This window comes from Gymnodraco acuticeps, unplaced genomic scaffold (genome assembly GCF_902827175.1).
Source record: "Gymnodraco acuticeps unplaced genomic scaffold, fGymAcu1.1, whole genome shotgun sequence".
NCBI lineage: Eukaryota > Metazoa > Chordata > Actinopteri > Perciformes > Bathydraconidae > Gymnodraco > Gymnodraco acuticeps.
Genome location: NW_022991154.1, coordinates 4,701,468 through 4,716,504, shown reverse-complemented (window position 1 = coordinate 4,716,504; position 15,037 = coordinate 4,701,468). Strand labels below are relative to the sequence as shown.

Here is a 15,037-nt window from a genome sequence, read left to right as displayed (position 1 = left end):
TAGTGTGCTGCTTGATTAATGTCATAATGGACGATAACCCCCCTCTTCTCTATATCTGATGACCATCCATTACCCCACATATCACCACCTCTTCCCATCTGCGCTTCTATCTCCATTAGTGAAAACATATGAATCATCCTCCGGCCTCTGATGATGATGCTGCTAATTTTGGCCCCGAACTGAGACTACAGTCCTGACAAAGATTTAGTATTCAAAGTGAATGTGCTACTCTGCCACTGAGACGGGAGAGGTGGAGACCGGCTGTTTGGAGTCCAAAACAGGCTCCCTTCTCCATTTAATCTTCATCACTCTGCTACTTTAACCTCTGTTTTCCCATTAGCTCGTCTGTCCACCCAGACTCCCTGATTAAGATGCTGGCTGGCTTCACTGCCCAAGGACTTGCTTCGGCAAATCTGAAGCTCTGGGTGTTTCTGGGTGACAGAAGTTCATTGTTTCGAGTGGATGGAAGAGTCTTAACATGATGCAGTGCTTTCTAACTTCACTAAAATTGACAAAATTATCATTCGATAATCATTATTATCGTCACTTCAGAAGAGGCAAATTACATAAACATCAAAACTGTCTCAGCGATGTAGCTTAATTCCTAACACCTATTAATATAATGTCATCCCTTTTCACAGTTATAGAGTTCAAAGACTGATGGGAAACCAGTAGGGACAAAGAGGCCTAACATTATTTATTAATTACTTGGATTTGTTGGCATTTATCCACATATTGACAGTTTTTGTCAATATTTCACAGCCATATACAACAAGACTTCCTTGTGTTTTACTCAATCAATTTACATGTTCCGGACCCAGATAAGCGGCGGAACAGTTATGGATGGATTAACCAATTAACAACTGATTAATCCAATTTGGTTCATTTGATGTGTTGCTATGATTGACACTTGCCTGTTAGGACAGTGGGCTGCAGAAGCAACAGTGCTTGCTACAGGTCTGAAAGTGCTGACTGAAAGCCCTTATAAAACGATTCTCACTTGTAGATTTAATGTGTATAAGGTCTCCTGACAGCCCTCGACCTTATACACATAAAATGTACATCTTGCGTTAAAGTCTAGGGCTGAAGAGTGAACATACTTGAATGAAATCAAAGACATTTTACTACCCTTCATCCTCTGTAGTGCTTTCTTTTATTTAAAAAAAAAAAACGTGTTCCTTTGTCCAAATCAAGGGGCTACAGACAGAGGGAAACATGTTATTTAGGGCAATATAAATACAACTGAACAGGTTAAGTAAACATTTGAAATGTGTCTTATGACAACATGTTCTCTTTACTTTCTCTGCCTGTTTGGAGATCTTTTTAGTATGAAAGCAGCATCAAACACACAGCTACAGCACTGAATGAATTATGAAGAGATGAGGAAAGACACAACAAGTCTAGGAGTTTGAAGGCAACACAAAGTTCAAGGTTTTCTCATCTTCATACCGTTTTTTATCTACTTTTTGCTCACAGCCATTCGCTTTTCAACACCCTCCCTCCTTTTACCCCCCCCCCCCCCCTCGTCTCTGTGATTGGAGCCGCTGTGTACTGTCCTTGACAGAACAGTAGAGCCTTAAAATGGGCCAGACAACACAAACTGGATTACGGCGGCACCGAGTTGAGAGTTTATCCTGATATCAGCTCCGTCCTAGCCAAAAAGCGAGCTGCGTTCATCCCCATCAAGAATTCTATTTACCAGAAAGGAATACAATTCCGCCTGTTGCACCCAGCTCGTCTTCGTGTTTCCTTTAGAAATGACGACTACTACTTTGACTGTCCGCAAAAAGCCCAGGACTTCTACATCCAACGCATTGTCCCGCCGGGGTAGTGGGAGGCTGTGGAGCACGGACTTTCTCTGGACTGAATGCACGGCAAATAAACACTCACAAACGGACATCTCAGGAAACGGTGAAGTTGAAATGTTTAACCTGAGTCTGTTTGTATTAAGATATCCTGATATGGATCCACCGTGAGGTATGGATGGATGTTGTCAGCGACGTGCAGTCAGGGGAGGCAGGGGAGGCAGAGCCTCACCTGTCATACTCATAGACTAGCCATACTACAATGTAACGGAAAAACAACTAAAGAAAAACTAAATAGTAATAATAATAAAATGTCTCCACTGATCTGTGTTGTAAATGTGATTTCTGTATGATTCCAATCGCTTCTTATAGTCAAAATCAGCAAAAAAAGGCCCACAGTAACTGGCTGGAGCGCGGGCACTAATTTAGCGCGGGCACTTATTTTGTGAGCGCGCTCAAGTGCTGTGCTCTTACTGTGTGGTAAGGTGAGGCACAGATGAGATCTGCCTCACCTCAGAATGCGTCACCTCACAGAAACTGGCTGGAAAGCGGGCCCTCAGCGCATGCCTGCACCATCTCACTGTAGGTCACCAATGTAATGTTTGTAGATCCCTTTATTACATTTATCCTCGCCATCCATAGTCTCTAAATAACTTATTTCACGTATATATGATATTTAGGCTCACCGTACAACGGCAATGAAAAAAGCACCAGGGGAGGCAGCCATAACCTCTGCCGCACTGAAGGGGGCGCACGTGAGCCCACAGGTCCTTGTTGCTACTGTTATTCTACGGCGCAGAGACGGTATAGACGCGAACAACAAACTAGACTTTTGAAACTCGAGGAAGATAAGGAGGACTTTTACAAAAAAGTAATAGAGATTGTTGTCCAGAAGGATAGCATGGACTTCATCTTCAAGTCAAGGTAAGACCACATTGGTAATGAAAATTGGTTCTTACTAAGAAAGAACAATCCAATATTTAGATTGTGGGTATCCTTTTGTTGAACGGCCTGTTTAAAATGAATCGAAACATCAGACCAAAAAAGCTTTTGAAAATAACAGAATATTTCGATTAAGGTCAGAATATAATATTTGTAAATCTGACTCTGAAAGAGTCAGTGGCTGCTTCTCAGGTCGACTATTTTCATTTCCTCGCTCCTCGGTCTCACCGGAAGTTGATTTGCCTGCGCCATCTTGAGTACCGTCCCATGGCTCTTATTTCTGCGGGAGGACCGAGGATCGAGGAGCGAGGAGCGATCACGGAGGAGCGATAACCGAGGAACCACCAGACCATCCTCCGATGAAATCCTCAGATACTCACCCCGCCCCCTTACTGTGTATCGCTCACTGATTGGACGAGGCAGTGCATGCACTGATCTGATGCTTCTTGACATGAGAGCAGTTTCCCAGCGGAGTGAAGAAAACACATGAACCTCACGGGACTCACTCACTCCTCAGTTTATACCGTGTTTTGTTTCAATTAATGTATCATTTAGTTACAAATATGTGATCTGAACAAAAGTGGTCAAAAATCATTATTGGAAACATTTTCATGATCGCTTTTTTCGTTTTACAGTTTCATTTATTGTCATTTCCATTCAATCACAGCTGAGGCATGAATCCTTGATTTCACTCGGTTTAAAAGCCCTGCCTCCAGCATGCAGCTGGCACATTTGAAAGACATGGCGGCAGAAAAACTACACAAGTGTAAGTACCTATTACTTCATGTTATTTGTATGCCTACAACGATACCGTTACGATAATGCAACATCTGTTCACATGTATTTAACCACAACTCATATATTTCTGTTATTGAACGCTTTATTTTCTCAACAATGTTCATGTGAAATGCCCAACTAAAGGCAAGATTTGCAATAGGCTACATAACGTGCGTATACACACGCAGCATTCGTTATTTATCGGACATATTTCGGTTGGAAACCACTTGTTTCTTCATTTAACTAGGCTACCTGCCACATACAGACGTAACTAAGGTACCATCATTCATTTGGCTGCAGTCACAATGTATTTGTAATAAATAATTCAATACATTCAAATCGGCTCAATTCAATAATTAAGCTGTCATTTATATGCAGCATTATGTGAGTGAAATGTTAATGGCTTAAGGTTTCCTTTTGCTGATGTATGTATAACATAATTCTCCTTAAACAGGGACGGAGGCCCAAACCAGAGCCCTCATTCTACAGAGGACTGACAATGAGCACCTGTTTACAGGAAAGAGGTTCACAGCCAAGAAGGCCTGGGGGTGAGCTACAGTTCTACATGAGTTGTTTGACAATGTTGTTTTGGTGCATGGTATGATAATCAATGTAACCACTACTGTGAATGAACCACAGTGAACCTGAGTGTGTCATGGAATTATTATGCATGAAGCATATTGTCAGAAGTAATCAGACTTTGCATGCCTGGATGCTATAATTTAAGAAATGGTTTACTCCACAGAGAGGTTCTGCAGAAGATGGAGTTGGAGGAGTTGCTCACTCTCACCCAACTGGCAAAACAGTGGGACAACCTGAAAAGAAAATATAAGGTGAGATATTGTATTTCTAGATGCATACAATGCAGCTATTTCTATTGTGTCTTCATCTGACTCATACATTCCTTGTTCTCCCTCAGGAGCTGAAAACCCCCCCTACAGGGACGGGGACAGATGCGGGGGAGGCCACGGCAGCCACATGGTCGTGGTTTTCCCTGATGCATGAAGCCATTGGGAGTCGGCCCTCCATGGAGCCTCCAGTCCTGATGGACTCGGCTGACGTGCCCCCAGTGGGATTGGCTCTTCATCCAGTGGAGCTGGGGCGCTCCTTGTGGCCAGGCAATGGAGGAAGAGGAGGATCCTGGGCAGCCTGGCACAAGTAGCAGCACCACTACACTGGATGAAGAGCCATCCACCTCTCTCAGTCCCCCGCCTGCCAAGAAGAAGAGGGCAAGTAGGGGGGCCCTATTAGAGTTTCTGAAAGAGGAGGCCCAACGAGAGCAGGAACGCTTTGAGGCCAATCAGGCTAACACAAAAAGATTTTTGGATTTATTTGAGAAATTGGTAAATAAATGATTTTGTTTCTAAGTTTTTGCAACGTTGTTATTGTTCCATTGAGATACACTTTGTTTGTCAAAATATTGTTCCTTTATTTGTTAAATTATAAACATCACAACGCAATAAACCGCAAATGAAGGCACACAGCTTTTCACATAGTGTAGTGTCCAAGGCCTTCGTGTCCCCAAGTCCTACAAATAATCATGTTCTTGTAGTTCAACTGGTTGCACACATGGAGCAGAGAGCAGCCCTGCCAGTCGGTCTCGCTGGCCATCTCCGCCTCGATCCCCCCTCACCAGACGTGGTGGAACCACACCAATGTCCCCAACATCCTCTTCAGGCTCCAGGATGTCCCCCGCTGTGAGGCAGATGTTATGGAGCACTGCACAGGCGGTGATGACTGAGGGGACAAAGGTGTGGTGGACCTCCAGAGCCTTGAAGAACAGCGATCTCCACCTGCTTTTCATCCTGCCAAAGGCCCGCTCTATGATGGAGCGAGCCCTGGCATGATGCTGGTTGAAGCGGCTCTGCACCCTCCCTTGCAGTGGTTCTCTATATGGGGTGATGAGGGCCACAGGTCCTTCTATGCAGGGGTAGCCACCATCACCCAAAAGGAAGAATCCTAAAAAGAGAGAGAACATATTTAGTATACTAAAAGTCATTGATGGATTTTGATGTATTAACAAGAATATTTGGTGTCACCTGAGGGAGGATACAGAGCCTGTTTGTAAATTGCGCTGTTCTTCAGGACTCTGGTGTCATGGACTGAGCCAGGATACCCAACAAAGGTGTTGAGAAAGAAGCCCTTCCCATCACACACTGCCTGCAATTGTATGGATGGGAAGAGCTTTCTGTTGAGGTAATCCTGGCCCAGAGGTCCTGGGGGGGTCTTTATGCGGACATGGCAGCCATCAATGGCCCCCACACACCTGGAGATACTGGGCTGTTGGCCAGCCTTGCAAACTCTTGGCCAACCTCCTCCAGTTCTCCAGGGGGGGGCAGTTTGATGACCTCCTGGCGAAGGGCTGCAATTTGTTGTACTCCAGTGTGCACCAGTCTGCAGACGGTGGACTTGGGGACATCAAAGGCTCGGGACACCACACTGTGACAAGCCGTGTGCCAACCAATAAAGGGTAATTAAAATATTCACCTCATGTGACCAGCCTTGTGTGTTCTTTGATGGCAGGATCCTCAGCAGGGCCTCCAGAGACTGGCGCCCCAGTCTGTAGTCCTGCATGAGGTCCTTCTGGCCATCAAAGAACGCCGCAAGGACTGGCACATGAGGGTTTAAAATGGCTATGGGATCGACATCCGTCTGCAAATAGAGATACATGTTACCTTCAGCACCTAGCTTTTATTAAACTGACAATTAATTGATCTTACATGAAATTGCTGTTGTTGGTGAAACCATTCATACTGCAGCTTACCTCCATGAAACCAATAGCCTGTTGTAGTCGTGCCCGACGGCGCCTGGACTGCTCCATACATCAAGGCCTACTGCAATGCACGCCATGGCATCAGACATGTTGTGTTTGGAAAGGTTAAACCTCTTTCTATCCAACATGTATATTGGAACCTTCTTCCTAAATTACCTTAATGGGTTTCAGCTTGTAGTTTTTCACTTACCTGCTTAGCTTTTAATTCAGCTGCCAAACCGCAGTCATTAAGTCCTATTTAAAATGTTAATTTGCTCCACACAAACAAACAAAGTGTGCAGTCCAATGAATGTTAATCTAACTGGGTTTTGATAGATAACATATCTGTTTTTGTTCTCTGAATAATTGTATTCCTATTGTGCACTCTAATCAATATTAATCAAACTATTGTTCGTTTAAATACATTTTAAGAATGGCGTTTATCTTTTTTGAGAATGACTTCTTATTTTATTTCATGTATTTGGATCTACAACAGATGATACTAATGTTTATGTCAGTAAATGTGTACTAACAGAGGGGGTGGTTTCTGGAAATAACGGGGACAGAGCTGCTGTCAGACGACACAGCTGTGCAGCGTCATCACAAACGGACGTCGCTTCACGTGACGCTCCGGAGGAAAGGACGTCCCATTGCTCTTAAAACTCATTTCCCTGCTTCTCGTGGTTTCCTTGCGTCCCTCCATGCTTCCCTGATGGGAGGGACTAGACGCAGGGAAACGACGCAAGTGAGGGAAGCAAGGATTTCATTTAATCGACCTGAGAAGCAGCCAGTGCCTCACCAGCCATGAACCTCACCGCACGTCACTGGATGTTGTTATCCAGCATGTGCACTAGATTTTCTCTGTTGTTGTGTGATGTTTACTATGGCCACTTCCGGTGTTAAAGGGGCACGGTCCGGGGGAAACAAGCCTTGCTAGGAACAATCTCAGGTTTGTGCGGTTAACTTTGTATTGGCTACAAACGAAACTAGACTATTTACTCTGCATGTCAGACCAATTGTAGAGATAGGAGCCCTGTCTGCTCAGGAACATAAGTTAGATTATAGGTTAATGTCATACGGAAGTGACATATTTTTTGGGAGTCCTGCTGCTAGTTCTCGTTTTAGGAACAAGCTTAGGAAAGGGAATGTGTGTTTGGCTCTCCTTTTTGAGAGCATTTCTTTTTTTGGGGAGAATTTGGGTGTTAGGTCCTACTATATGTTTATTTTAGTTTTTTGTATTTTTGTTGTTCGTTTCTCCTGCTTTCCATTAAATAGGCTGCATACTACCTCTTCATGTACTTCAGGCTCATATTTTGATTCTTTCACACACACATACGGGTATTGGGCCGAGCGCGACACCGTACTTCCGGTCTGCGCCGTTTTACGCGAGGTGCAAGCAGCCGTACACCGTCTAGGTGTTGCTAAGCTTCCTGTACTGAATATCATAGTCTATTGCCTTAATCAATATCTAGTCAACTCTAAAATACCACATATATGCAATGGCATGATAATATTATTGTGACAAGTGGGGTATTCACCTGGTGTTTCCAGAAATTAGACGTAGATGCAGCCAAAATCGACGAAGGCCACTGTCGTTTTTCCATACATCTGCAGGCAGTCTGTAACAACCCACACACTCTAGTTTACGCTGGTAACGACCTAAAGCACACCCCTCAAGTCCAGAGATGTAATCCGAAGACATGCAGCGATTTCTTCGGTCGTTAATTCAGAAAAAAAACCTACTGCGCTCTGCCTGGCTAGTTAGCTAGCTGTTTATATTTGCACTTCCAGGATATTAGCACCTCCAGGAAAATGGCGCATTTATATATATTATATGGCGCGTGTTGCATTGTGGGTAGCTCGTGACGTCACTGTGTGTGAAAGAATGATGGTTAATTTAACAGGAAATGGTGAAGCATGTCTAAGACTTGTCTCCTGGAATGTTAAGGGCATGAATGCCCCGGTTAAAAGAGGCAGAATTTTTCCCACTTAAAACACCTTAAAACGGAAATTGCCTTTCTACAGGAAACTCATCTGACCACTAAGGACCACCATAGGTTAAAGGCATCATGGGTTGGCCAAACCTTTCATTCCAATTTCAGTAGTAGAGAAGAGGCGCAGCTATTGTGATGCATAAAAAATACAGTTCAGCCCGACTGAGGTTATAGCGGATCCTCAAGGTCGCTTTGTGATAGTTTCTCGTTCCCTCAATAATGTCAATGTTGTTCTCGCCAATCTATATGCGCCCATCTGGGTTGATGAAGCATTCATGGGAAAGGTGATATCATTATTACCAGACCTAAGCTCCCACCATTTGATCTTGGGCGGTGATCTCAACTGTACAATGGACCCGCTTTTAGACAAATCTAGCCCAAAACGGGACTCCCCCTCTAAAACGGCTAAAGCCATCTCACTATTTATGAGTCAAACAGGATGTGTGGACCCATGGCGTTCTCTCCACCCCAAAGCAAAACAGTTTTCTTTCTACTCCTTTGTTCACAAAACATTCTCGAGAATCGACTATTTTTTTATCGATAACTATTTTCTTCCCGCTGTAAAAAACATAGAATACTCACTCATAGTGATATCCGACCACGCCCCATTGTTACCTCTCATTCACACTGTTACAAAAGACACGTCCCCCCTGGAGACTGAGCTGCACACTATTCTCTAACAATCTCTAAAGCTATAGATGATTTCCTTATAACCAACATGTCTGATGGGATCTCACCATCTCTTTTGTGGGAGACGTTAAAAGCTGTGATCCGAGGAGAGACTATCTCTAACTCTGCAAGGCAAAACAAAATGAAAAAGCAAAAACAGTAGAACTTTTGGGCAGTATAGCTAAACTAGATAGCCAACTCTCAACATGTCCATCCCCTGAACTAGATAAGGAAAGGCACAATCTTCAGATGGACTACAATTTACTTTCAACGCAAGAGACTGAGAAATTGCTTTTAAGATCGCGTGGATTTCAGTATGAACATGGGGAGAAGGCGGGTTGTCTCCGAGCGCACCAAATTAAGAGCCAGTCGGTTTCCCAACAAATTAAACAAATACGGACCCCTACTCGTGAACTCACAGCAATCCCATCTGTTATCAACGACACCTTTAAAACCTTTTACTCTGGACTCTATGCCTCACAAGCCCCGGTCGATAATGCGGACAGAACTAAATTCTTGGATGATCTGGAATTTCCGTCCATAACACCTGCTCAGGAGGGTGAGTTGGATCAACCTCTGAAGCCTAGTGAAATAGCTGACTCGATCAGGCTGATCCAGAGTGGCAAAGCCCCGGGCCCGGACGGTTTATCCAATTGAGTTTTATAAACAATTTATTGATAAATTGACCCCCCTTCTTTTGAGAATGTTCGAGGACTCTCTGGACCGGGGAACGTTGCCACAAACTCTGACTGAGGCGGAAGTAATTGTATCCACATTGTGTACATCATATCATTAGACCAAACTGGGTTTATGAAAGGCCGACACTCCTTCTCCAACATCCGTCGCCTTCTCAACATCCTCCTCTCTCCTGCATCCAAGGAGACACCAGAGGTGGTGGTCTCATTGGATGCAGAGAAAGCGTTCGACAGGGTGGAGTGGGGCTTTCTATTTGAGGTCCTTAAGAGGTTCAGCCTCGGATCCAAATTTGTGTCGTGGATAGCATTGTTATACTCTTCACCCAAGGCTTCAGTGAGTACTAACGGGATAAGTTCTCAATATTTTACACTAGGTAGAGGTACTCGCCAGGGTTGCCCTCTAAGCCCGTTACTATTCGCCATGGCAATCGAACCCCTATCAATTGCGCTTAAATCGGCCAGCTTTACACAAGGGAATTACCAGATATGGCTCTGAACACATACTCTCTTATACGCTGACGATTTACTATTGTTCATTTCTAACCCTATATCTACCATTCCTCAGATATAGATCTGTTAACCCGATTCGGAACCTTCTCAGGGTACAAGCTAAACTTTTCCAAGAGTGAGTGTTTCCCCGTAATGACCTGGCCCTTCAGATCCCCGATAGACTCTTCACCTTCAAGATGTCTAGGAGTAATTTTAAGTATTTAGGCGTGAATATAAGTGGAAAACTCTCAGACCTTTACAAAGATAACGTCCCACCACTAATTGACAAGCTCAAATATGATTTGGAAAGGTGGAATAATTTACATTTAACTATCGCTGGGAGGGTAAACTGTATCAAAATGAACGTTCTCCCTCGCTTCTGTACCTCTTTCAATGTCTGCCAGTCTTCCTACCAAAATCACTTTTTCGTAAAATAGACGAACTAATCTCCTCTTTTTTATGGCAAGGGAAGACTCCTAGAATTAGGAAAGAGCTTTTACAAAGGCATAGATCTACAGGAGGATTAGCGCTTCCAAATATAAGACACTACTATTGGGCAGCCAATATCCACAAAGTAATTCTATGGACTAAGGAACCAACATGGGAGTTGGTGTGAGCTTGAAGCCAATCCTGTCCTAATACCTCACTCTTGGCTTTTGCTCACATCTACATTACCCAGCCGGCCAACTTAACATTCAAATAACCCGATTGTTGTTTCCACCCTAAGAATTTGGTCCCAATTCAGAAAGGCTCATGGACTCTGTGGATCCTCTATACATAGTCCCATTCGCAACAACCATCTCTTCCTCCCCCCTCACACTGATGGGGCCTTCTCTATGTGGCAGAGATTAGGTCTTATCAGAGGAAGGGACCTTTACATTAACAATGTTTTCGGTAGCTTTACTCTCTGACAAATGTTGACTTCCAGGCACTCATCTATTTCGCTACTTCCAGGTCCGAAACTGGGTTAAACTAAACAACCCTTCCTTCCCCAATATCCCTCCGGATTCAATAATTGACTCAATTCTGGACTCTAACAATCAAAAAAGGATTTACAATTCCGTCTCCCGTCTCACAGAAACATCGCTTGGTAAAATCAAACAAGATTGGGAAGAGGAACTAGTCCAAGCTATAGATGATGAGGTCTGGGATGGCGCATTAGCGAGAGTGAAGAATAGTACGTCCTGTGCCAGGCTTAATCTTATGCAACTAAAAGTTGTCCACCGTATCCATTACACCAACTCTAAACTCTCCAAGATATACCCAAATGTTACGGACACCTGTAACAGATGCCACATGTCACCAGCAAACATGACTCATATGTTTTGGTCTTGTCCTCGCCTACAAGGATACTGGACAAGCATTTTCAAACACCTCGCTGAGGCCTTGGACGTGGTATTGACACCAACATGAAACTGCCATGTTTGGAGTACTACCTGGCCACCGAATGATAAGAGGAAAACTAAAGACAGTATAGCCTTTGCATCTATCTTAGCACGTAGAAGAATACTCCTAGAATGGAAATCTTCTATACCACCTAAAGCATCTCTATGGCTTAAAGATTTAATGTTGTACCTGAACTTGGAGAAGATTAAATATAACCTGAGGGGCTCCTCAAAGCTATTTGAATCTGTCTGGGCTCTGTGAGAGCTTCCATAGCTGAACTTAAGACACTACATTAAGGAGAAAGAGGGGGAACTATGAATATATGTGTGTTTTTTTTCCTTGTGTCTCTTTATTGTTTTTTTTTTTTTTTAATATTAATTTTTTTTATTTATTTTATTTATTTGTTCTGTCTTTGTATACATGTATGTATGTAGGTACGTGTGTATGTGCATGTGTACATGTGGGTATACTGAGTATACATATGAGTATATGGGTACAAGTATTACTGATACTATTCTTTATTCCATTATCTATACATTTTCTTTTAATATTATCTTCTATATTACTTTACTTTTACCTATACAGGTATCTATTTTATTTATTTAGTTAGTTATTTATTTTACTAGCTAGGACCGGGAGGGAGGGAAAGGGGAAAAATAAATAAAAATATTGACTGTATAAATGTAAACTCATTGTGCCTGACTCAATAAAAAAAAAAAAAAAAAAAAAGAACAGTAGAGCCTGTAGGAGCTTGTGTGTGCATGTTTGTGGTGTGTGTGGGTTGTGTGTGTGTGTGTGTGTGTGTGTGTGTGTGTGTGTGTGTGTGTGTGTGTGTGTACCTTCCTGCAAATGTGTGAATATGAGACTTGGCATATCACCGGGATATGACTCACCCCTCTCCTCTCCCTCTCTCTGTCTCCTGTATGTCGCCTTCGCCATACAGACATACTGCGTACTTTAAAAGGTATAATATGTAACATTTCCGCCTTACAATGTCTAAAAACGACAAGATCCACATTATTCCAAATGTTTCAAACTATTTTCAAACCCAGAAAATATGTTATATTAATCAAGGTATCGGTGTGCATTTAATTTGTGTTGTCATATCGCCTTCTTTGCTCCTACAGTGCTTCTCAAAGTGTGGTCCGCGGACCACTGGTGGTCCGTGAGCACCCCCTAGTGGTCCGTGAGTATATTGGTACATTTTCACATTTGAAATAAATACATTTATTTAAGTTTTTCGCACTCTCGCGGGAATATCTCCGCAATGGAACGAGCTTTAAGTTTCACTTTCGATTGCAGATATAGCCCGGATAAACACCTTCATCACACATGTGGCCACTTGTTTGTACCATTTTCAGGCGATTTGTAAAAATGATGTTTTTGGATATTTGTGGAGTTAGGTGGTCCGCGAGTGTTTTTTTATTGGTTAAGTGGTCCTTGGTATGAAAAAGTTTGAGAAACACTGCGTCTAAACAAAGGGAAACACAGGATGATATGAATGGATTAGACTTAAATAGCTACGCATGTCCTAATGATAAGCGCTAATTAAACAATGTCACACAATTATACAGAAGAAAAATTCTCTTTATTTAAAACGATCACTTATTCAAGTTGTTACATCCCCCTCTAGGGGTAGAGGAAAACAACACACACCAGTTGGAATTGGTATAATTATAATGGGTTTATTTTAGATAGCAGGGTAACACAATAATAGGACAGGCAGCCTGGCACAAACAACGGGCAAAAGGGCGCAGAATTAAATAAAGTACCAACAAAAGGAGGACTCTAACAAAGGAGTCTAATTGCATACAGGAGAATAAACACTATTACACTAAATAAGAAACAAAACAAAACCTCACTTTAAAAGTGGTACAACTAACAAAAGAGACTGTACAAAAACACAGCTAAACTAAAAGGCAACAGTCACAAAATCCTAAACTACTCTAAACACTAACTAAGCTACTCTACACTCTAACTAAGCTACTCTAGACACTACTAATCACACGAGTTTAACCACAGTTAACATAATTCTCTAAGAGCAAGTAGCGAGAGGCGTCTGTCCACATGTCAGAGCCTCCAGAGTGATAATTGTCCCCAGGCTTTGTATCCATCTCCAGCAGGTGTGCGCCGGCTGTGCGCTGCGATTGGAGTGCGTCGGGCCCGGCGTGCTCCAATCACAATCTTCAGGGGGCGGACCAGGAGATGGCAGCCAATCACGTCAGGGCAACCGCACAGCTAATTTACATACAACTAGGGATGTCCCGATCACCTTTTTTTGCTCCCGATCCGATTCCGATCATTTGATTTTGACAATCTGCCGATACCGATTTTTCCCGATCCGATCTTTATGCAATGCATTAAGAGAAAAAAAGGTAACAGATAACGGCTGGTCATCCAACGCGATGAATTCAGCTATCTCGGCTGTTATTTTTTTGGCCTTTTCACTGTTCTGGGGCAGTTTCTCTTTCCTTTTAAAAGTCTCTGAAAGTGTCGGTTGTTTCAGTGCCGTTACCCGAGTGGCCGTTGTGTACTCGTCGTGTTGTTGTTGGTGTTTGTTTCTCAGCTGGCGTATTAGATTGGTCGTGTTGAACGTAGCTCTGTTTTTCCACCACGCGGAACCTCCGCCTTGCAAACATTGCATCTGGCTGTTACACTGCCTTCGCTTTCAATTTTATAATACTTCCTGACATTTTCTCTGTCCCCACTCCCGAGTCACCAGCTGAACGTAGCCTCTCGTTAGCTTACTGCTACTATTAGACAGTGCGCCCACTCTGTTGCCAGATTTGAGAGAAATAAGCAACCAGGTCTGAAAACAAGCCCAAAATAAGCAACACATACATGATGTGATGACCAAAACTAAGGCCTCAGGATGACTTTAAGACGTGAACATGGCCATTTTAGTTTTGTAACATTATATAAAATAATAAAATATTTTATAAAAAAAAAAGAAATCCCGATCCCCGATTTTTTTCTTCCGATTCCGATCTTTTGAAAATCACGTGATCGGAGGGACATCTCTACATACAACACAGGTTAACACAGTTAAGACGACCAGGAAGGCGACAGACGTAACAAAGTAGATATATGATATTTCAGTATCGATCCAGCTTACTACTGTGAGTTACTACGACCTGTGGCACATGCCAGCCACCAAGCTAATGCATTCAAAACACGCATTAGCGTTTAACATGCTAATAAAGTTAGTTAAAAAATATATTGTTTTAAGAATGGATTAAACAGCCGGGCAAACATTGCATCATTATCCAGACGTTAAACTATTATTTCTTTCATACAAGCATTCAATGCAGTGGACTATTAAAATATAGTGTATATTACATACTATTTCCTAGTAGGTTTGTAAACACTTTGTGAGAGGGAAAGTGTGTCCAACCAAATGATAAATAAGAATACACTTCCTTGGAGTGGATAACCAGATCAATATACAGAAACTGACCACTAAAACTAAACTGTGCTAAGTGTTTTCCTTTTAACCCCGCTTATATTTACTTATGTACTGTGACATCA

At 42.7% G+C, this 15,037-nt stretch overlaps 1 protein-coding gene and 1 long non-coding RNA gene across 2 annotated transcripts in view; both read right to left on the bottom strand.

The window, feature by feature from the left end:
• The window catches only part of phactr1 (phosphatase and actin regulator 1), a 77,617-nt gene that overhangs the window by 35,197 nt on the left and 27,383 nt on the right, over positions 1–15,037 (bottom strand). The window lies entirely within an intron of this gene.
• On the bottom strand, positions 5,033–6,338 carry LOC117560484. The gene is made up of 3 exons (XR_004571168.1): positions 6,289–6,338; positions 5,564–6,176; positions 5,033–5,483 (listed from the first exon to the last, which is right to left on the bottom strand). It is a non-coding gene; the product is annotated as an uncharacterized LOC117560484 (long non-coding RNA).